Source organism: Gallus gallus, chromosome 8 (assembly GCF_016699485.2).
Source record: "Gallus gallus isolate bGalGal1 chromosome 8, bGalGal1.mat.broiler.GRCg7b, whole genome shotgun sequence".
Taxonomy (NCBI): Eukaryota; Metazoa; Chordata; class Aves; order Galliformes; family Phasianidae; genus Gallus; species Gallus gallus.
Genome location: NC_052539.1, coordinates 12257610 through 12280046, shown reverse-complemented (window position 1 = coordinate 12280046; position 22437 = coordinate 12257610). Strand labels below are relative to the sequence as shown.

The window sequence follows — 22437 nt, the reverse complement described above, 5'->3', positions numbered from 1 at the left end:
TACAGTCATAAGAGAGACAATGAAAATACAATCAGTAGAAATAGCATTTCCACCGTAATATAAACACCACAGACATTCCTTTAATACAAAGAGAAGCAGGATCAACAGTGACAGCTTTAAATTTGCCAGGTATCATGGGAGGACTGCAAAACACATCCTCCCCAAACCAAGCCGAAGGAGCAGAATGAGCCAAGTCACTCTGCTCACAGCAAAGACATCCCTTTCATACATCTCAGGGAGTAAGCAGGCTTAATTTTTTTGTTTATATTTAACATCTGCTTCAGCAAGGTGTGCTGAAATATCTATTAGTGCCTGTTTGTGTAGATGCAGACCACTGCCATCAAATCACTTTAAAATCTTCAAAAAAGAGATGATATTTAAGATGTTTAATTATTGTTTGAATCAACACCTTCCAAAGAGGACCCAGAGCAGCCAAGTGGGAGCCAGGACCCACAGCCCCACAGCAGAGGGAACGCTGCCGCTAGAAGAGCGTCAGAGCCCTCAGCCTCACAGGGAAAGGCTTAAATAATGCATGGTAGGTTTCTTTGTGATGCCTTTCCTCTTCTTTCCTTTTTTTTTTTTTAAGTTAATATTTTACATTCTTTCAGAAGTATTACCTGTATGTTAAGGCCCATATTCATATCAGCATGAGCAACAAGCAACTGCTCTGCTTCACTTACCTAATACCAGGCAGATTCAGAGAAAGCGGCCTGGCAACACGCAGCTGAGGTGCACAAGAGCACACAGAAGAATGGTTCTGCTGGAACATTTTTTTGCTCCCTTTTCTCATTAAAGTTTCATCTGAAGAATTTTTGTGAGAGCCTTAGCAGGTAAAACAGCACTCATCACTTCTTCGTTCCCAGGCAGCAGCAGCACAGAGGAGGCCAGCGTCAGGCAGACAGTATTCTGATGCCTGCTGTGCCTCCCTGCGGCAATAATTCACCCTCCTTGGGGTCTTTTCACAGGAGAGGAGCAATATTAATTATCTTGAAGTATTTTAGGAGGGTGGATACTGGAGAAGTTCTCACTCATTTCACAAGATATTTCACTTTCCAAGTAAATTACAAACGGTTGCAATGAGCTTCTCTTTAAGGGAACATCGATACCTCCTGGGTAACCCAGCTGCACAGTTCAGTCCCTAGTGAAGCCAACATGAGAACCATATACGCTTTTATGAATGCTGAAATGGTCCATGAATCTCAAATACTATTGCACCCTGTTTTAGAAGTCTTTTATGTGCTTTCCTTCAATAAATACATGTATTTAGCTCTGGATCTCAAGGCCCCTTTAAAACTGCATATCTCTTAGAGTCTTAATAGAAAATTACTGACATGAAGCTGAAAATAAATGCTTTTGACAAATAGGGAAATACTATATTTCACCAAGGAAAGTGTGATTTAAAGGAAAACACAGGCTCTTGCGACATCTAAACCCTGCATATTTTCTGCAGAGCATGCCACAGCTATTGACATTCTGTTGGTTTTATACATCCCAGGATGCATGAATTATTACTGTTGCTCGACATTTTATATTCCTAGTTCCATAGCCTATAGCAACACTTACTGCTGGCTGGTGCAGACTATAGCAGACCTCTGGCAATGCCTCTTATTGATCAAGCACTGCTCAGTATTTTCCTGCTCAGTAATGCAAAGACATCCTAATTCTCTAAGACAGAAAACCCACAAGTTACTATGCTTGTGTTCTCCAGTCCTTTTCAGAGATGTGAGACATGAAACACATTACAGATGCCTTCTCCCCCCTTGGGAGGCAAACCAAAAGTTGTCTTATGAGCTTCAGGTAGTACAGAAAAGACATACACCACACAACAATGCTAAAGAACAAAGCTGACTGAGTGTTCCTAACGAATAGTGCCAGCATGGGGGCTGGTTATGAAAGGGACCTCAGGAGTGAAAGAAGCATCCTGATGAGATTCGATGGGCTTGTCGTGACAGGTTTATTAGCTTCCTTAAAAAGGACCTTGCAAAAGTGAATAATACAGAGACCGCAGCAGCAGAAAAACTACATCTAAAGTGTCTGCGTTTATGGATTCACAGGAGGTGAACTAGCTCAGTGCTTACCTGGGTGAAATCCCTTGAGGACACCAAGAACATGAGTTAGTGGAAATAATAAAACAGGCAGTGCAAGTCACAGGGTAGCAAGAGTACCATGACTACATAGAGCTATGGTGAGCTGCCCAGGGCTCAGTGCACAGCCCTGCAGACAGGGGGCTGCCCTCACTGCCCAGACTTTCTGCTCTGCTCAGGGAGCATCCAAGCACCTGCAGCTCTATTCAGGGCCAGAGGGGAAAACTAGAAAAAGAGCAGGTGGGGAATCAAGGAGGGGCAGGTGTTAATGCAGACACTTTAACCCCTTTGGACAGAAGCTGCTTTACCTCACATCTTTGTGGGTTTTTTTTTTTTTAAATCTCCAAGTTCTAGTGGCAGAAAAACATCACCACAGAGTTTGTTACCAGTATCTTTGTTTGTTACATATGCATCTTCAAGTTGCTTTCTGAAGTTCTTTGCTCCTCTGCAGCAGCACAGCTGAGTTGGATTCACCTGATGCCAGCATATGGCTGGGGCAAATGAGTACAGCACCACAGATGCCCAGAGGGGAGTAGCACTGGGAAACACTGACCAGGCCAACCTGAGCCAGCTGAGAGCTTGCCCAGGGCCAGGCCAGGTTCTGCCCCTGGCCTCATGGTATCTTTCCTTGTGGCACACCCTGAGGAGCATCTGCCTACTTGTTCTGGAGCTCCAACCTATCTGTGCCTCACATAGCACTCACTGGTCACAGGGCCAGTGTCACGTGGACTACAACACCCTGGCAGCACTCCACCAGCACTTGCTTTGCCAGTAACCAGCTTCAATGTGCCTGTGCAGTGAGAACCCTGTGTGTAGCCCATGTCCCTGCTGGTTGCCACCCTGTTCCGTCCTTTCCCTGAAAAGCTAGCTCCCTCCTAGAATGTGGCACTGTCAAGGGCTCTTCCCCTAGCCCTAAGGGCAGCTGTGGGGCTGCCATAGAACAAAATGGGCTCCCCTGCTTGGTCCATGCTTCCTTCCTTACTGCTTCCCACAGTATTGCTCCCACTCAAGGAGGTCCCATAGTCTCTTTGTTCCCTGTCTCCATCCCTTGGGAGGCATCAGCAGGTCATGAACCATTTCATCCGAGTGCTGACTGCATCTGCTGCCTTTGCACAACGATAGACCGGCTGATGTGCTCCCAGCAAGCCACTCTTCACCGATTTACCCAGCAAGCTTTTATCATCACTTGAAATACAGCACCATGGCTCTGCATCTGCAGCCGACACCAGAGTCCCAGCAGCACGGCCATTGGGACAGCTCTGGTCGAGCTCGGCTGAGCGCAGAAGGTGACTTCTGTCGCTGAGGCATTTGTCATCAGGGTAAGCGGGCAGCGCTGCACTAGCAAAGCCTCTTCTTTGACATCCAAAGGGGTAAGCATGGCTGCACATGAATTAAACACTTGCCAGCAAACAAAAATATTTTGCTTTTCCAAGACATCATCCTGGTGGTTTCAGTGCTGTCTTTTGAAGGCATGGCATTTACTCAACAGATCTGTTCAGCTCTTGAGCCCATCCAAGAGGAGTAGGTTAATGGAAAAGGCTGCCCCATCAGTCCCATGAGCACATCGTGCCTCAGTGGCTGCCTTTGCCCAGAGGGAAGCAGTTCCCCGCTCAGCCCCACACTAATGAAAGGCACAAACCCACTGCTGAGGGCAGCTCTCCTTTATCCCCCAGGGCTCAGCCCATCAGCCTCACAAGCCCACGGCACTCACGCCTGACACAGCACTACTCTGGAGCACACAAAGCAGCCCATGGCCACAACAAGGAAAGAGGAAGCTCCTGCGGCAGCTCTAAATTTCCAGTGGCTGCCAGAGCCACACCCTGAGTGGGACAGCCAGGGAGGCTGGGACAGGCACCAAACTCCACATTCACTGCAACACCACACATTGCATAGCCCAACACAGCCTTTGGTTTGCATAGTACAAGGCAATGTATGTACATACACACACATATACTTACATAAATGTACTGTACATGCATGCTCAGCTATACATCAAATATATGTGTATGGCACACAAGACAGTAGTCCTAAATTTTCAGTAAAATATAGAACACATTGTATGTATTTGTGAGTGTGTATGTGCAAACAGATCACAACATCTGCAGATAGTTTACCAACTGAAATCAGAACTTTAAAGCTCTCCAAATCCCTACTTTAGAATCTTTCAGTGTTTTACATGTTAGGGAAGAATCTAATTTTGTCTCAGTAGCATCAATGCAATTACCAAGATACAAGAGCTGAGGCCCGCCATGTTTTTCTGTGACATCAATTTGAATCTAAATGTATTCAATTTCTGCAAATAGTAGATTAAGTTTTTTTATAAAGTGCCTTTCAATAAAATACTTCACGTTACTTATTTGTAGTTATGTTTATGAAAATTAAAAACACCTATTGTCTTCCCATGAACGATAATCAACTTTTAAGCAGCTGTTATTTTCATTATAAATATATAAAAGTAATCCAAGCTACCAAGCTATATATACAGCCAAACTATGTAGGTCACACCAAAAGCGATGCCTCCTATTTTCATGGAAAGCACTACAGCTCCAAAAAGCACACTAACACTATTTGATAGAGCAAATTCTCAACTACAAAACACCATTTCTCAACAGTCACCACCATTAGCTGTACATTTTTGCCAGTGATAAACAAGAGCCTGCATGCCATGCTCATAAAAATCTGCAACAGTGGAGGTAAACCACTGTCACTGTTGCCACTGCTAAAATGCACCACCCACACCACCACTCTGTGCTCACATCCACTGTTTGGTCTCCATAACCATTTAGCAAGTGTCGATAAACGTCAACGGATGCCATATTTTCTGCATGGAGGAATTCAATGACACACCTTTGCTCCATACACACTTCTGTGTCAGACACCAATCTGTCAGACTGCCCCTCTGCTGCCATCTGTCACACAACAAAATGTATGGAATATTGGTGGGAAGGTTCAACCTCTACTGCCATAACACCAACATCTGCTTCTGATGTTGTGGGTTGACATCACAGAATTGGAGGCAGTACTTTCACAGCAGCCCTTGTACTTGATACTCTGAGGAAAAAGAAATGCACATGAGGAGGTGTGAGGTGCTGGAATCCTAGGTATTTTGGACAGACTAAAATCTTTGGAAGTTGGAGGTCATAGGCAACCCTCCAGCAGACCATGCAGTAAGGAGGAACCTGAATAATGATGTTGGTTCTCCATTCACCTGGAGACATGAACCCACCACGCCTGTAGCTGATGGCATGGTTCTACAAACAAGTAATGAAATCTAGAAGAATGATCTTCTAGGTGCATTGTGAACATTTGTGCCTTCTATTTGCAAATGTGGTGCTTCAGCCAACAGATAAAAATAGAGGAATCGTTCCTCTTCTGTCTGCAGCTTATGGGGCTTCTGCTCCTCTTCATTTCCACCTCCTTCTGCCCAAATCCTTCACCTCTCACCCAGGCTCCCTAAGCTTCCTACCACACTAGACTTTAAAGCAATTTGTGTTAACCTATTGCAGCTAAAGATGCTCTTTGTCTTCCTGAAGCTCAGTAGGAAGAAAATGCAGTGGTGCCACCCTAACTGATGAAGGCTATTCAGGAGTGGTTCAAGTTAATTCAGAGGCATGTTCCTGCAGCCCTGTATGGAGCAGCAGCCCTAGACCATACAGATCACTGGTGCCTGGCAACCTTCACAAACATTAGCTGCATTAGGCTGTTATTGCTACGCCAGGCTGTGCCCTGGTCTCACTATGTGTTAGAATGGCAGGAGCTGGTTGGGCTCAGCACAGCACTTCTGATGCCTGTAGATCTCCTATTATCCACACAGTACTGCTCAGGTCCAGACACTGTGCTCCAGCTCACACAGCAGCTCATAAGCACAGCTGTATTGTTAACATCGCAGAAGTCATCACTGCATCATCTGCCTCTATGGCTTTCATGGAATATTCTTTATATTCTGTGGTCTGTACTAAAGGCTGCACCTGGAATATTAACTCTCCCTTAGCAGACTTGATGTGTTATTCCTGCCCAGAGAGAAATGCATGGCCTCCCTGTTAAATATAACATATTGATTTTTAAATTGCTTTGATGAGTTAGAAAGTGATGCGGAAATGGGATCAGAGCATTTATCAGAGCTCTCCTCTGTGAGAGCGGCTGATGTGTCAGATGATCCAAGGACAGCATTTTGGCATCTCCAAAAGACAAGCCCAAGGCACATGGAAGATGTGCTCTTAACTGTCATCCAGCCCAGGTCCAGAGCTCACTCCCAACAGGCTGAAATGCTGAGTGCAAATGTAAAATGAAACATTTTTACATCTCATCTTAAATCTTTGTATGGACACCTATTCATGGCTGAGGTTTGCTTTCATTTACAGTAGTAGGGTGGAACTCCTTGGACTGCTGTCACAAGAATGCTATCAGTTTACCCTGTACTGATGTTGATTTAGGCTTTCGCTTTTTATAAAGCAGGAGCAAGTAATTGCATGGGAACTTGTTTTCATCATTCCCAGCTGTAATTGTAAGAGGGTACAATAAGAGCTGATATATTCTATAAACGCCACAAAAAAAAAAACAAAAACCTTTTGGCTTTGATAAAAGTGCACTGATTTCAGTAACCTGGTTATCACCAAATCTCTGGATGAAAGCACTGAGTGCATATTTAATTTTAAACCCTTAGTTTCTCTAAATCATAGTAACTTCTTTCTTTCTGACATTAACAGAACACATCAGATAGCTCTTCTTTTAAATGGAGGGGAAAAAAACAAAAAACAAAAAAAAGACCTACAGCTCAGTATGTGGCCAGACAGGACATAACTTCATCTTTTGTGACGGCTTTGTGATAGATACACGGAGATTCAACCAGGACCTGGCGTCTCTTCCTCGCACACCCTGAGCTAAAAGGAGAAAAGCTTCTGCAATAGCACCGAGGGTTCCAAATCACACTGTGCTCCCACCTGAGGAGTGGGAGAACTGAGAACTATTGAGCTCCATCCTGTTTATTCATTATTTAATTTTTCTTTTTCCTCCTCTCTCATTTTCATTTCCTTATCTCTGTTTCTTTCTTTTCTGCTTTCTCCTATCTCTTCTATCCCTCCACCATTTCTAGTCACTTCCTTCCCTACTGCTTTCTCCTGCTCACTCATCCTATCCTTCTCTTCTACTTCCCCCCTCTAGAAGCAAGGTGGGCAGTGCCGGGAGTTAGTACCCAGCTCCTCACCCAGCCCAGGACAGGTCACAAAAACAGCGATATGGCAAGTAATGTTTGCAAAATGTCACAGGTCCTTGATTGAAATCCCTGCTCCTCCCCTACGCCCCCCAGAAAAAGGCAATTTTTAATTTACTTCAGATCAAAATTCCAAGGTACCACGCCTGTGTATTTCAGCCAGTTTGAGAAGATTGTGAGACATGGGAAATGTTTTCTTGGGTAATTTTGCAAAATTAATTCTAAGAATTATTTGGTAAATTCTATCACACAGACTGTACTCCGTCCCTTCTCTTTACATACCTGTTCAAACATCAAATATATAGGCATATAGAATATTTACTAGAGAACATCTTCCTAAGAACTCTTAATGCCACCGGTTCAATTTTCTATCTTAAGTCACACCTGGGACAAGGCAGTAAGAGCCAACAGGAGCTCCCACAGGAGCCCAAGCTTCGCTCGAACCATCCCCCACCATCACGCCTTTGCCCCAGGCAGTACTGTACTTCTCAGATTAACGCCAGCAGTGCGCTCACAGGTACAATGGCGCCCAGCTAACAGCATTCAGACACACAGAATGATGAAGGTGCTGGCAGGGTTTTATGTGCTTCCTTTAAGCACAGGAGCTGCTGCTCTTTGTCCCTCACATCCTTTGTGTCAGAAGCAGCGCAACGCTAATAACTCTAAAACATTTTGAAATTCATAGCAAGGGCTGCAGCCTCCGAATGGAATCCATAAACATGCTGTAGTTGCTCCTGCACAAGGAAGCACACAGAGAAGGTGTCTCTTTTCCCTCTTCGTGAGCACCTGAGCTGAAGCAGCTCCATTTCCCTGCCTGGGATGTCCCTGAGAGCCACAGTCCTGGCTATGCCCAGAGGGTCAGGCTATCACCAGCCCACAGGGGCAGCTCCACTGCATCATGCCGATGCACTCAGAGAGCAAAAGAGCTCATTGGTATGCTGCTTCTGGGAATATTCACGACTATTTACATAAGGCAGCAGCATGGCTTTCAAATCTGGCAACGCTTAGACTTTGCAGTACTCAGATCTGCTACACAATTAGGATTTGGGGTTGGTTAGATTTCTTTTTAGGGACTTACATAACCTCAGACAGTGCTTTGCTCAGGCTGTCAGTCATACAGTTCCCAGAATCATTACTTAAACATTAGGGAATTTCACACCCAATGTACAGCAATCTGTTTTACCCTGAAAACTAGACCATGCTGTAGTAAACTGCTTTTTTTTTTTCCTGATCTTGTGCCATGTCATTCAGTAGGAATACTCAGGTGTTGGAGGCTTGCATCCTGTCTGCAGGTACAGAATGGTGCTTGGGTTACACTGGGGGATTGGGACAGAGGGAAACATTAATTTCTTGGCTCATCAGACCATCTCCCTCCACCTTTCTCCACCCACTTGCCAATCTGGTACCTCCAGCTTCTCACTGAGGGAGTATGAGAAGGGACCGAACTGCAGGGATTTATTTTGTATGACAAACAACTTTGGTTTAGTGAATATAGACTGCTAAAGATCACCATCTTTCTATGGATCTGCCCTCTAGAAATAACAATCAGATTTCCAGAGCTTTGGGGTAGATTTTCCAGCACTATTACAGAATCCATCAATAGAAACATTGACAGGTCTGTGAGAGAGGAGATCAACTTGCAAGTTCTCTAACCAAGAGCCTGTCTTTTCATGTTTCCCAGTGACTTCGCACTCTCAGACTTTAAAGGCGATATTAAATTTCTGGAAGAACACTAAGTTATGAATATAAGCATTTACCACTGGAAACTGTTGGCTTTTTTCTCCTCTCTGCTTGTACAATTAAAAGAAAATATAGGGAAACACTGGGATTCTGAAATCACAGTTTGACCCCCAAACATCATGGCTAGAGGAGTATCTGCCCCTGGCTGCTGCGCTAGCCCATCAGACACATACTGTCAGAAAGCTTGGCCTTCACTTCCCCACACAGCTGGGCCACCAGGCTGTGTGCACAGCACAGCTTTACGCATGGGCACACACTTTCCACAAAGCACAGTGGCTATTCTTAACACAAACTTGTTTGAATTGCATAACACTGATGGAGTACCTCAGCTTGAAAAAAGTCACATTTTAATACTCTTTATCAATCACAGTGCTCAAGTTTGGAGCATCCAGATCACGTACTCACTGGTTCTTAGTCAGCTCCTACATTTGCATTTTGACAGTGTTTTTCAGCCCAGGAACTGGAGCGATGAGCAAGCTATGATCTGGCACATTAAAAACAAGAACTGGTACTCACGTGCCCTACGCAGGAGCAGCCCACCGCCATGGGGACAGTCAGGCAGAGCTCCCAACAATGCACGTGGGATGTCTGCCCACAGCACAGGGCTCTGCCTCATTATGTGGGGACAGGCTGCCGCATGGACAGCCTTTTGGCTTGTTATTGTCAAAAGAGGGAAACTGCTTTCTTATACTTTTCCCCAAAGCTGCCCTTAGGAAACAATAGGTAAAAAAAAAAAAATCAGTATGTGATTTGGTTTTCTATGTAGAGAAATGCAGAAATATCAAAGGATGTAGGTATAAAGGAGGTCAGGCTACGCTCACCATATTCCAGGTTAACCAGGCATAGCCACATCCTAACACTGGCACTACCTGTGTCAATACTAAGGTCAGTTTTGCCATCCAGACCAGCACTCCCCACGCACTACAGACCAGAGTGTGGCAGTCCCACGCTTGTGCTGGCTGCAGGAATGCTGTCACTGCAGTGCCTGCTCCTGGCTCTGCTGCTCCCCACCCACAGCACTAGGGAATGGGGCCTGCAGCACAACAGCTGCTTGGGCACAGAATGACCCAGAACACAGACCAGGCCTGAGATGGCTGTGGGACCATTTGCTTCCAGCTAGAGCCACACCTCATTGCTTCCACACAGCTCAGGGGTACTGCATAATTACTACCTCTGTCTGAGGCTCATGGAACAATCTAGGCTGGAAGAAACTTTTCCAGTCTTCCCAGACTATACCATTTCCAGCAATCACAGCATCATCCAGCAGTCCTAGATCCACGCAGCAAGTCTACAAGATATAGAATAGCTCTGCAAACCCAATTATAACTAAAGGAGGGCAAGAGCATGAGTCCCTTCCTGTTCCCCAGCAGTCAGCCTCAACAGGTGAGTGACCTTCAGTACTCCTCTGCATCTAACTGCAGCCCTCAGCATTTAGTAGCCATTTGCTCTCAATTACCTCCTCCTGAGGAATCTGAGCTATTACACCTATTTTTCCCACCTCTTTCTGAAGCAAAGCATCCATAAAAGGGTTCACAGTGCATCAGCTGTCCATGCTGAAACTACTTTGTGTCCTGGTGACAGTTGGGTGTCACAGGTGTACAGGCACTGGCAAGGACCTTATCCCATGAAGAAGGGCAGCTCCAAGACCTGAGAAGACACTGAGGTGATCTGCAGCTTAAGGCCAAGCTGAACGTAGGGCAGCTCCTCCGCAGTGGGGACATGAGGAAAGGAAGCTGCTGCACACTGAGAAGCCTAATTGCATTTGCTCTGCAGGCTCTGTAACATCAGTCAAACAAGTATGCCACTGCTTTTACTGCTCTGCAGTTGCCATTTACTATTTTACTGGGAAATTGTCCAGAAAAAAGGATGCTACATAGAAGGAAGCATTATGCCAGCACCAGTAATATTTCTGAACAGCCCTACAGGCACAATGTCAATTCCCACACCACAGTAGAGCTGCAGAAGAACCAGAAGAGCCCTAGCCACTCAACTTGCATGTGAGACCTGGGGCAACAGCAGAGAAGGAGGTGCCAGGACCCCACAGGCACACCTGAGCCAATGTGAACCAGAGCCATGACAGCCCACACAAAGAACATGATTCAATAAGAAAGGGAATAAGCCAAGCCTGAGCTCCATAACCCAGCACCACTGGGGTTGCTGAGGACTGGCAGAAGCAGATGCTGCCCACTCCTCAGCCTCAGCACTCTGCAGGGCTGGCACTATCCTGGGGTGACAATACCACAGAGCAGGCATGAATTTACCAAAGCTATCTCTTCTCTCACAATAGCTCCTGCCCTCCAGAGAGCTCACCTACTATAGGCAGCACCTTAAATCTTAATTATCCTTCTGCTAGAGACTCAAAGAGAGCATTAGAGTTATTTAATTTTTATAACACTTCAACAAGGTAAGGTTGAAAAAAATAAAAGAGCAGTTCTGAGTCACCCCATTTTATCACTATTGTATTTTCCCTCCCAGTCATAAATAAATAAAGAAACATAATAGGGCACACTTCCCTTCTCTGCACCCCCACAAGGAAACACACGTTTACCTAGACCACTTCCTATCAACATCTAAGCAGAGCTTGATCAGCCAGTCAGTATCTTCCTCTTAACACAAGAAAGACCAGCCACAGAGCAGCCTCTCAGCTCTACTTATGGGCTCAGCAGGAGGGAGCAGGGGCCATGTTAAGTACAGGTGAGAGGGCACTTCCTTGATGCAGTGTAAATCAGCTTAGCCAAGAAAACCTGTGCCTGTTATACCAACACCTGGCTCTACTTTGCCAGAAGGATCAGCATTCATTTTATTTCTGACATATTTTGGTTTTCATCACCTCATCCCTTGTACTCAAAGCACTTCTGCAGAAATGTTCAAGTTCTTGCATTGGGGTACCCAGCCGATAGCACTGGGCAGAAATAACTGTGGCCACACAGCACCTAGCATGTAAGAGAAGGGGACAAGGAGGCCATCACAGCTCCTGTCCAATGCACAACCAAGTGCTCTGCCCAGAGCCAGATGTGAGCTGCTGCAGATTAGAGAGCTGTGTTCATTGTACCACAAGGGTTTGCACCAGCTGGATCCCTACTTTGTTCTTCACATATTCTGTTGGCTCTAGCTGCATAGCTTCTAAATGCATGCTGGTTGGATTAACATTATTTTTTAATTTTAAACAAAACCAACCCCATGTATTATTGTCCCTTTCTCCCTCTGTCTCTCAGATGGAATTTCTTAAACTCATGCGAGTTCATTATTTTCATAGCACGTTGTCCGGAGTAAGCGGTGTTTGAGTCATCATTTAGGGAAGCAAAGATTTAATTTCATGGTGGAATTAGGGCTGACATTTCCTTTTAACTTACACTACACCAAGGGTTAATAAGGTTACTATAACCTTAATCTTTGGTAGCTCAACAATAGAATACTCTGGGATTAGTGCAAAAGCTGGATTTTAACTTTTAATCCCATTATTGTTGATAACCTTATCAACACTGCACCCCACCATAGAGATGGAACAGGGAAACCTTAGACTTGACAGCCTCTTTCCATGGAGAAACATTTGGAGTTTCAGCAGAAGAGCCAGGGACTGTTGCTTGGTTGATGCCTGCAGTGAGGTTCACAGTTTGCAGTTGGGCTGCAACACAGCTTTTAAACTGCTTGTCAGAAATCTTTGCCAAGAAAAACACTGGTCCAGTGGCATATGTTGGTGGAGCAATGCAAGGTTGCTCTAATTCCCCTACTTTGTTTTTCCCTCCTCCCATGCGACAGCTACTCCAAGAATCAGACCGCCAGTCTGGCAAGTTGAGATCCAGAAACTTACTGCTAATTACCGTGTTTACAATTCCCAACCTGTTTGCTGGTGCCAACAATCAAACTGCATCCTCTTGTGTGCACCAAAAGAGACTTGCTGGCAGGAGTTTCCTAAGGTTCCAGGCTGGCTACGTTAATTACTGTTAACTTAATTTTTGGGTATTGCGAAGTAGCTTTAATTAGCAATTTTATGGATTAAAATGAATTTCAAGAAACAGTGATTTGACTTATAGACTGCTTACCAATCCTATATGTACTTTATATGGAAATACAAGTGGTAGCAAATTTATATGTGGTCTGACAAATAAAATAGGCAGAGGTTTAATGAAAATCACAGCAGGAAATGAAAGGTTATACCTTCCCTTTGAAATCAAATAAGCAGCTCTAGAAAGGCAGAGATATTTTTTATCACTTTTCAGCAAACATTTGATCAGACAAAATAAACCTAATTCTCATAGTGTATCATTGAATCAGAGTACTCAAACCTTAGGTAATTTATATCTGTTTTAATGAATGCCTTTGGAAAAAAATATGTCACATATTCTAAGAACTCAGTGAAAGAGAGCCCGAGCTCAAACAAATGCAGGGCAGAGTCCCAGCAGGGATGATGCCATCTATGCCCTGCAGGTCCTAGGCTTGGACTCTGGAAGTCATTTCCATACTTAAGTACCACCAACTTAATTAGGATCCGCTCTAACAAGGCATGGATCTGCCGGAATCAGCTGAGAGCCGCACACCCCATGAGGGCCTCAGATAAGCACGGGTGGGAAGGTGATACCTCAGGGCCCACCACCACTTTGTCTCTGACCCAAACCTTCTCTAACAGGCCGTGGTCAGGCTCTCTTTCTGTCCCACAGAGTGTTCTCCACCTTCTCATGTAGCCCTAAGCCTCCCTCAAGCCACTTGCTGTGCCTCTGGCATTTCTCAGGCTGTGGCCACAGCCAGAGCCCTGTGTGTGGTACAGCACACAGCTTCTGGGGAACAGGCACTCCAGGACAAAATTTGGTGGTGTGAAAATCTGTGTGGGACTGGGAAAGCAAAGACAAAGAAGGCAGTAAACCAAAAAGTAGCGTACTAAAACCAACACCGGTTTTGACTTACAACAGGAAGAAATGGAGCAAAACATATCAGTGCTCCCAGAGAGACAGCCTGAATTTAGCCTGGTCCTGCAGGAGGGAATTGGAAACAAGCACCTGACAGCAGTCAGTTTGTACAGGGTGAAGTGAATACACTGAGCGAACCTATGTCTCTTAGAATGGTCCCACAGGGGCTGAGGGGCTCCTGCAGCACAGGGCTGCTCTGGCCTGCAAGCTGTGTGTGTGGGGTCCATGGGGTTGGGGCTGCCCCCTCCCCACACCACTGTCATGCCCACAGGCAGCCCCTGGCCCAAGTACCTGCAACCTGTGCAACCTGCAGGCCTCTGGAGGGAGCCTGCCAGCCTCCGCTCCATTTATAATGCAGCAAGCAGAGGAACTTCATTCTTCTCATTTACATAAAGCAGACATAAAACTGAAAGCAAAATAGCTTCAGAGCATATGGGCAAAGCACACAAGAGCCAGCAAGGAGAGGAGTGAAAAAGGACACAGCAAAATCTCTGTTTAGGTTGAGCTTCGCTGGGGGTTTTTGCCTTTACCACTGCTAAGCTTGAGGACAGTGGATCCCTGCCCCAAGGGCCCGTGTTAGTATCTCAACTCAGCCCTATACTTCTGCCCTGTGCCATAGCAGCCTGGTGTGGGATGGGACTTTGTCACTGATCCATTTTTCTGGGTGAGAAAGCATGATTGTCAAAAACTTTCCACAACAACACAGCCAAAAGGCAATATCAGGCATTAAGCTGGCTGCACCTTATCCCTTTTTCTCTTAAACTCTCCCTTTCCTCATACAACACGGCAGGCTTTCCCCTCTGTGGGAGAGGCTGGGCCAGCAGTCAGCTGAGAGGCACTGCTGGGCCCTGGCCACTCTCCCCGTGCCCCTTCTCACAGCACGGCAAGCTCCAGCCATGTCTTCTCTCCCACATGCCCAAGCCATCAACCTGAGTGCCAACAAGAACCCCATGGAAGCTGGTGGAGCTGCGATGCCTCCCCAAGTTGTGTGCAAACCCAGTTATTTCCTGCAAGCAATATATAAATAGATGCCGTCTCGTTATTGATGTACATTGTGCAGACGGTTGAGCTGGGGATGAAGCTCGCCTGCTTTCCTTTTATGGCTGAGAAGCAGGATCCCAGAGCCTTTATCTGAAATCTCTGTACATGTCAGTCAAAACTCACCAAGATGGAGATTTTGCACTCTTAGGTCCTCGTTAACTGCCAGGCACCACTGCAGCCAAGCGGCCATGGGAAATGTCCACAGGAATAAAATGCAGCTCTGTACATGTGTGCATGTGCATGTAAGCACATTTACATACAACAAACTGAAACCAAGCTAAAGCAGAATATTAACATTTTCAACCTATTTTTTTTATTCTTTTTCATTTCCCAAGATCAGGCTGTAGCCTGGCCACAAATCTCATTTGACTTCATTATAAGCCACTGATTTACACTAATGGCAGAGCTGGAAAAGCAAAGCTTGGGGGATGGCACCAGGCCCAAGCCTTCTCCCATCCTGTGGCTGCAGTGCATCAATACTGTGAGTTCAATTTGATGGTGAGCTCTAGCAAAGGCAAGTTATCGATATTCGGAGAGCTGTTCCTCACACTTCTGAGCAGCAAACGGCCCATCACTAAGAAGGCCAAACCCTTGTCAGCATGAGCTGACTTCTATGAAATGAAATACTGACCTTACTGCTAGCTCCAGAGCTAATCACAGAAAAGAGATTTTAATAGAGAAAGCAGAGCTACTATTCCCAGTCACTCTAAAGGGCACATATTTAAGTTTTACATTCAGTGAATGTGGAATACTCCAAATATACTGGTGTTTGCTAAGAGTCAAAACGTAAAAAATCCTGCTAGGCATTTTCTGCAGGGCTTTGTTTGTCTCTCAATTACTCAGATTTTGCATCAAACCATTCGGGCTCCTTCCCATTGCTGGAGTTTTCCTCCCTTTGTAACAGGGAGCTGGAGCTGAGCAAACAGCACTGACTCACCACAGCTCCCACAAATGAAAATTAAACATCGCAATTTTCAGCTCTAATGAAGGGTCTGCACCAGCCCTACGTCCTGCACTAGAAAGAATATATTTACATACACACAAAAGACAAGCACCTGAACATGGAGAGGAAAGGGAAAGTGGCTTTGTCTGTGGCTTCTGAGAGCAGGACTCACAGGACCTGTTTCACTGGGGACTCCATGAATGGCTGAAAACAGATGCATTTTTGTCATCACATGTACAACAGCATCATAATGTCATAGCACAACAAAGGGCTGTGTGACATACACAGCCAAAAAGAAAAAGATTATACTGGAACCTCAAAAGCAATCATTTTACTGTCCTGTGTGTATCTCAGATCCATAGGAAACATGCAGGAAAGGCACAACTGTTTCAGAAAAATGGAAAAATCATCACTTTCTAAACTGACGTTTGAGAAAGTTCCTGCTGCTCTTCTCTACAGCTCAGGACATTTAGAAAAATAACCATTGGAATAACAAGATAAATACTCTCTTACAGAGTAATTGTTGAAAGTGTAGTTCCCAGATGGACTGATGCATCAGTGCACTGAGCATTCCTGCTCTTACTATTTCCCACCAAATTTAAAAAATAAAATAAATCCTATGGAATGCAATAACAATGTTGGTGCATTTTTCAATTTCCTATCAACTTGTTAGGAGAATGTGAATACTTACAAATATATTACTATCAGATAGTGTAAAGAACTTACATGAAATCTACTTTATCTATGTAAATGCCTCTGTAAGATGCAGTGAGATTTATTTTTTGGTAACAAGCTGCACAACTCAGTGCTGGATAGTTCTAGTTCTGATTGTCCCTCGATTTCCACTTAAAGAAGATCAGTCCCGCAGCATTCACTTTGTCATTGATTTTGAGTGATGTAAAAGATAGGTCGGCCCTGTGAACATTATTAAACTTAGTGATATTGTCCTGTCTTCGCAAAAGAACTGCTAATATTCCAAACAAGGTTATGAATCGGCAATTTTTAATATTAAAGATAATTCATCTGTATTGTTCCAACATTTCATGCCTAACTTATAATAAAGTGAAACGGGTGTACATTATATAAAATTCAGATGAACTGATAGAGAGCAGTACTGTAGTGACAATTAATAAGAAAGTAGATAAAAGGTTAAGTCTGACCAGAGTCTCTGAAATACTCCATGAGGGTAACCCGGGAAGTTTATGTATGCCTTTTGGGCCTACCTCTTTCTTCCTAATGGTAGCAAGTACTGGAGAATTATCAGACCCACAGCAACCCCACAGAAAAATAGTGCAGAAGCCAGAAAGTCTCCAGCCCTGGCTCTCCACCTGCAATGCCTTGACCAAGATCATTTTCCATCTCCCAGCCAAGGGGGTTCCTGGCTGCTAGCTGTGCGGTTACTTTCTATTGTCTTCAATGCTACAGCAGCTTCAGGTTCCCTGACAGGGGCTGTTTTTCTTTAGCCATGCTACACAATCCCCCGGAATGGCCCCTCAGTTTGATTGCACACACCAAGATGCCTGGTGGCTTTCTTGCAGACCAGTAGCAGTCCGACCCCATAGAAATCAACGGCAAAATTCCTGAGGACTTCTGCAAAGAGATTCTGGAGAAATATTTGAATAGCAGCATGCTTATTTCATTTATCTGTACAAGCATGATTATGTAACTTTAGCTAGGTATTTGTATATATGTATGTGCTTGTATTCAGAAACACACAGACACATTGCTCCTTTCAGCTGTATGGTCAGGGCTCTTATTTTTCCCACCACCAGTCAACCCCTCTAGGTTCTGGGACATTTAACCTAATTTTCCTCTGGCTGTTTTTAAGTAGATATGTTTTTTCCATACTACAACACTTGTATGATTCTGTGGCCATGGTTCCCACGGCTAGAGCACATCTACCCCCCCTACACCACAACACCACCCCACACCCATTGCAGTGTATCACCCATGGGCTACCCACAGGCTCTGCAGCCACTCCCAGACATCACCTCCAGGCCCTTGCCTTCCCTTGGAACATCTCTGCCCTTCCATGTCAGGCTCTTTCCATCACCTCTTGAGCTCTACCTTGGGTTTTAACTTTCAGAGGTCTTATTTTTGGCCTGTCATTTAAATTCCTTTTGAGTCATTGTTATTATTGTGCCAACATTTATAAATAGCTCTGTGAACTGTAGGTACATGATAATCAGGTCCTTTGATTTTTTTGTGCAATTTGGTTATGAAATAATAGCCGTAAAAAGTGCACAAGCATCAAGGGATGTCCCAGAAATGATTCCATAGTTAAAGGTTTGGGGAGACAGAAGCTAATCTGGTAAAAATTATGTTTAAATATTTTATATGATATATGTTACCTTTACACCAAAAAATGGTGAGGTGCCATAAAAGCTTCTCCCTCCGCCCCCCCAAAAAAAGAGTTTGTTTTTTAAGGAAGAAAGGAAAAAGCCTTCTGTGTATGTGAAGACACTATTTATTAAAAAATGCATAGAACTCCAGTTGTACAGATTACTTCTAGTGTGATATTAAAAAAAATAAAGAGTAGAGAGAGTGAGAAAGAACAGAGAGCTTCTTCATATAGCTGCAAAATATGTGTTTATCTGTGTGTATATACAGGAATTATTTTTTATCTGTTTCTCCAAGAAAACTCCACTATCACTAGGAACCATCTAACCTGACACAAGAGGGAAGACCTTCAATGGAAGGAAATCTTACACACCCTTCGAAGTCAGGCATAGTCTTGAAAGTGATAAGAGCAGACCTTATCCCAGTCAAAGGCACCTGCAGAACCACATGCGTCTGCATGCAGTAGTGAATACAATTCTTTTAGGGCACTTTGCAGGCAGCAGGAGGAATCCTTGCACCAGCCATAAAGGCACATGGAACCTTCGCAGCCCCTGCTGAGGTGGGTGTGGTTTGCCTCTCAGAGTCTGTAAGAGGGGGACTCTGGGTGCTACGTGCTGCCTACCTTCAGAGTTGCGTGCATGTGTATGTATGTTCCTCTCAGAAAGAGAGATAGATAAGGGCTGTAAGGCTTAAATATTTGTGGGAAGAGCACCTGAAATCAAATGGAAGCCCTCACCATGCAATTTGGGATCTGTCTACAAGGAGCAGCGCTTCCTGCTACACACAGACCCAGTAAGATCACCTCTCACCTGCACAGGGACCTGTACCCAAGGCCCTTTGCCCATCTCTGCTGGGGGCAGCGGCCGTGGGGACCACCCCAGAGCAGGCAAAGCCACAAACAGCACAGCGCAGGGGCTGCAGGGCTGCTGCCCCACTCCCTGCATTGCTGCTGCTGCGGGGCCAGGCATAGCTGAGACTTACCAACATGAGCACACTGCAGGGCTGCTACAGCACACAGAGACCCAGAGATGTACAGCTTCAGAGGACCGCGGCCTTTACAGATAGGCTAAGTTCAAGTAATGATTTTGGGGCTGGCACTTTATTTAATTTTCTACCAGGATGCAGATTACAAAAACAATTTTAGAACAGGTATTTAGTATTCTAAATTAATTAAATATGCACTCACCAAAATAGCTGTTAGCACACAGTACAGCCACAAACCTCATTCTAAAATGTCATCTTGGAAAACTCACGTACTGGTACAATTAAACACCCTTATTAATAGAGCTATTTCTTATTATGCTGCTCTACAGACTTCCAGTATATATTTTGCTGTTAATAAAATATCATTAGACTATTAGAGGCAGGAGGCCTTTAGACTCATTTTTTAGCACACGGGATTCTGGATTTCTAAAATAAAAGACATAAGGAGTGTAGGGTTGTAAACATCCGTTTCACCAGGAGTCTAATCTTTCCCACAGTGAAATCGACTGGGGCTTTGCTGTGGCATTGAATGGTAGGATCTGGTCCCAGATATTTTGGATTTAACGTGAGCAACCTGTTCCCAGGCCGAGCAGCTGCCAGAAGCTCCAAGCATCCATGGGCTCAGGCCCACAGAACAGGCAGCCTCCTCTCAGGGGCATGGCATTCAGAACCCTGTGCTCCTGCCCCTTGGTAGCCCTACATGGTGAACCCAGGATTGCTAACAAACCTGTGGAGAACAATTCTGAGATGGAGACGCTGGGAAAAATCACTCTAAGAGCCCGTGTGCTGTTGAGCGTTTAAACAATATTTTATAATTATTATCATGAGCATATCCAGTATTTCTCCAATCAGACCTTACAGCTACCCTCCTCTAAACCCACAACATGACAATCCACTGAAAGATTTTACAGAAAAGAAAACTACAATAATCAAAATGTTAATTTTGACTATGACAAAGACTGCATGCATTAAAAATGCATCGGCTCTGTCATTAAGGCATTATTCAGCAAAAACAGCTAATCGTGCTAAATGGAAAGCAATGACAGGAAAACTATGTATAAAGAAACATCTCACTAAGCTTGTGTTTATGGGGAATAGTCCAATCTGTATCGCAAAAGATACTCAACCGAGCAGAGAGCTAACAAAACCACAGCCTTTAATTGATGAAATGGGAACTCCTGATAATACTCAAGTCATGACTCAAGGGAAAATGTCAACCGAAAGCTCAGATCAGAGGAAGGTTTGTAATACAAACCTGGATGTTTAAAATAGTGTTTCCATCGCTGCTCCTGCAGCACTTGTGAATGTGGATGCGTTACAGCGCTGAACTATGATTTAGCAGCTAATCGTGTCTTTAGAGCATAATTTAACATTATTTCTGAGGCTGTTGAACATACTAAACTACAAGAAAAAAAAATCTGCTTTCAAGTAGTATTAGAGAAACACAAGGATCAGAGTGCTAGCATCAAAGATGTGTCTAAAGAATAACAGATCCACGTCTGCGTAACAATGAGAGCTCCAGTCGCTACTGAAGGCAGCAGAGTAAGAATCCTTTGGCAGTTGCTTGAAATAATTAAGCAGAACATAGATGGCCTTTCAATTGCTAAGCAAGAGACAGAGGAAGACATTCTCCATGATGCCGCCTTACACTCACAGCAGAGCAACCCCCCACGTCTAGTTTGCCCACATTAAAAATCATTCTCACCTTCTTCCACACTAAGCCTAGAGAAGAAGCCATTCAAAAAGGCTAGCTCATCAGAGTGACCTCGGTCCTGCCTTAAAATGGCTTCTGATCTAATTCATTTAAGCCTGGAATCTGGTTTCCCACTTGCCATTATGTGTGGCAATGAGACCTGGGATCACAAGGTGTGCAGAGAAGCCTCTGCCTGAAAGGCATGAGCTATCACTCCTACTCTGTATTTAGCAGACTTGAAGGTACAGGAATGGGGAAAAATGCTATGCTTGGGTTTACTTAAGCACAGAATCCAAAAGGCTGGCTGGGCTTTTAACCAGAGCCCATGTCCTGCTGCTCAGGTTGGCAAGAGGATGGAAATATCCATCCTGCATTAAGCAAATGAGGCATGGCTGGCACAGTAATGGGAATGAGCAGCCTCTTGGTCGTGTCTCTCACCTGCAAGTACCTCTGGGGAGACCTGAGTCCTTCAGTGGGGACCAAGAAGCCATGGTCTGAACCCCAGTGGGGAACCAACCCCTCAGCCGTGGTTGTGGCCATGTGTTCTAGACCAGGGCCTCAGGGGCTCATGAGTGAGCAGCCAAATTCTGCCCTCACAAGGCCGATACCATGGAGCAAGGGTGCTCTTACCCCCTGAAAGTGATCAGCCGCAACTGGCTGCCCCAGCTGGTGCCCTCCGCAGCCGAGGCACAGGGGTAGGGTGCGGAGTGCCCCTGCCTCACCAGCCTGCTGCTTGCCGGCTCCCAGCCTGTCCGGCCGGTGCGGGCACGAGGCTGCCCCTCGGAGCCCGGCAGGGGAGGGGGTAGCATCCCGGTCCCGGACACCGTCGGCTGCGGGCGGAGCCGCTGCCCCTCGGCACCCCGCATCCCAGGGATCAGAGCCCGCTGCAGGCGGGGCCGGCGGGCTCGAGTCCCCCATTCCGTCCCCGCTCACCCCGGCGGAGAGGGGCAAAGGGCCGTGGGCTGGGGGCCGAGCGAGCCCGGGGCGGGGAGAACCGGCCTCAGCCCCGCAGACTCCTCCCGTAGCCCCGGCTCCGCACCTTGCCCTAACCCCGTGCCCGCTCCACGCACACGCGCACCCAGAGGGCAGCCCCTCCGCGGGGACGGGCCGGCCGAGCCACCCCCGCCCGGTAGAGACACAGACAGAGCGACACACTGCGAAGCGAAGGAAAAGATAGAAAAGGTGCTACCTTGGCAACTAGAGGCTGTAGGAGCCAGCTGGAGGGCTGGGGGCGGTCGCGCTGCCTGCCTGCCTGCCCGCCGCCGGTACTCTCCTCGACTACGCGTATTCTTAAGCAATAACAACGTAATCCGTATTATCCACCCAAGAATACCCGTCACCGAAGAGAGTCAGAAAGCTGCTGCTGTTGCTGCTGCCGCTGGTGGAAGTGCTGCACCGGGACAATAAATCCATAACTATAATTCCCCTCTAGAGGAAGGAGAATCCACAAGGGCTGCGAGATCTCGTCCCATATCCAACGAGCGCCGTTCCTCCCCGTC

General features: G+C 45.6%; 1 long non-coding RNA gene and 1 other non-coding gene across 3 annotated transcripts in view; both read right to left on the bottom strand.

Annotated features, from left to right (window-relative positions):
* Positions 1–22437, bottom strand: part of LOC121113423 — a 41128-nt gene that overhangs the window by 15558 nt on the left and 3133 nt on the right. Inside the window, exon 3 of one of the 2 annotated variants that reach the window (XR_006940021.1) lies at positions 1–22437. This exon is cut by the window's left edge and continues 15558 nt beyond it. This is a non-coding gene — a long non-coding RNA (uncharacterized LOC121113423). The other variant, XR_005861929.2, reaches the window with a different exon arrangement.
* On the bottom strand, positions 22197–22292 carry MIR137 (microRNA 137). The gene has a single exon (NR_031445.1). It is a non-coding gene; the product is annotated as a microRNA 137 (primary transcript).